The following is a 2,002-nucleotide window of genomic DNA, read 5'->3' as shown; positions in this document are numbered from 1 at the left end:
CTGCTAGATTTACATTGATAACTCACTGGTGCACGAGTTTGCCACCATAGAATAAGTTTGTGAGCTCGTAATTACTTCTCATCGTCTCAATCGACTATGTGATGCGTGTTTTGTGATAACGTTACCTGTGTGGTCGCTCGCAACAATACCGGTATAAGTGATCTTAGTAGTTGTAGTATTGAAAATATGATCATTTAGTGTTGTGGTGGAATGGGACACTTATTGAAGGGAGGTAGCAGTTAGTGTTATAAGCATCCCCACTGTGCAGATGCTAGCAATGGAGATGCTTGTAAACACTGTGTGCTAACAAGTACGGTGGTTCACGTTGCGAAAGTATGTGGATATGCAGAGCTGGAGAACGTGGTTAGTGTCGTTTGTTGAACGAGAGGTCAATTGGAATCACTACTGGAGGTAAGGTGGTGTTGGCGTAGCTACAGTAAGGTTCAATCAGGACCTACCTAAAGCGTAACCATTACTTTTAGCCGCATTCGTACGTTTTAAAAGTCGCAAACGTTATTGTGTGGAATGGGTTACAAAAGGGATCCCACCATTGGTCCCCATGCATCATGGTGGGGCGCCGGCCGACTGCCACCGACCACAACAGTACTCCTGCTGATTAGACTTGCCATTTTACTTAAGCTGATCGACACAGTTTCGTGTGCAATGTCGGCTCGGCAGTATTTCAACCAATTGAAAGCCGTACATGTTGCTACTGCGACAACAGCCTCGTCCAATCGGATTGTCGGAAAAATATACTGACCAATCCGAATTCAATCATTTGTCGGTCATCCAATCACGGGGCCGAATTTTGTCTGTTTTGTGTTGTGTCTGTCTTATACAGTGCTGGCAATAAGTTTAAGACCACCCCAAAATTTGTCGGTTATATTAGCACCATGCGATAACACGATTCCACTACTTGTTCAAGTGATTTAATGCGAAATTTAGCCTGGTAAGAACAACAAATATGTCCATTCTAGCATCCAAAATCACGCTATGATAAGATCAGATATTTTTGGCTGGCAATAAGTATAACACCATCACATGAAAAAAGCATTATTGCATATCGATTACCATCAAAATAGCTATCAATACTATGTTTTACCCCCCTTGAGTTCCAAGACACTGATACAACGCTTCTGCATCGACCACAACAGCTTTTCAATCAGGTCTTGCCCAATCTCATCCCACGCTTTCAAAATGGCCGCAATGGGGTCCGTTTTCGACGCAAATTGACGTCCCTGTGCATAGACAGCACGTGCAAGGATACCCCACATGTTTTCAATGGGATTTAAGTCCGGGGACTTCGCTGGCCACTCCATAACGCGTACGTTGTGCGCCTTCAAGAATTCCTTGGTCTCCTTGGATCCATGAATAGAGGCATTGTCTTGTTGGAAAATGCACTCGCGGCCAAAAAGGTAGTCGATGTAGGGGAACAGGTAGTCCGACAACTTCTCCACGTACGCAGCGCTATTTTGAGTGCCCTCCAATATGGCCAGAGTTGGCTTTCCCTTGGCACTAAATGGCCCCACACCATGACGCTGCCACCACCTGATTGCCGCTTGAAAAAAATCGCTTTTTCCTTGCGTAGGTCGTGCCAATATTACTTAAGGCCGTCAGGGCCATCAAGATTAAAAACATATTCGTCACTAAAGACGACATTGGCCCAATTATGGTCACCCCAGGTGACCTTTTCACATGCCCACAATTGACGGGCCTTCTTATGGTGTTCCGTGAGGGGTTGGCGACGCCATTGCCTTGATATACTTGAGGTGCTTTGACTTGTTGAGCAATTGACGTGCACGCCTGGCGTTAATCGTCAGCTGGCACTCGTCAACAAGCTCGCGTGAGCTCAGGAAGGAGTTGGAAGCAGTTCGAAGGAGGCGGCGCACGTCTTTTTCAGTTACTTTTGGTGGCCGTCCACTACGCTTGTTGGTATTGTAGGCCACTGGGTTGCTTAAAAACAAAGCAATAGCACTTCGAGAGCGACCTATAAGTCGTCCTA

The sequence above is a fragment of the Aphanomyces astaci genome, assembly GCF_000520075.1.
Source record: "Aphanomyces astaci strain APO3 unplaced genomic scaffold supercont1.42, whole genome shotgun sequence".
In the NCBI taxonomy this organism is placed as follows: Eukaryota; Oomycota; class Saprolegniomycetes; order Saprolegniales; family Verrucalvaceae; genus Aphanomyces; species Aphanomyces astaci.
Note: the sequence above shows the minus strand (reverse complement) of the source record.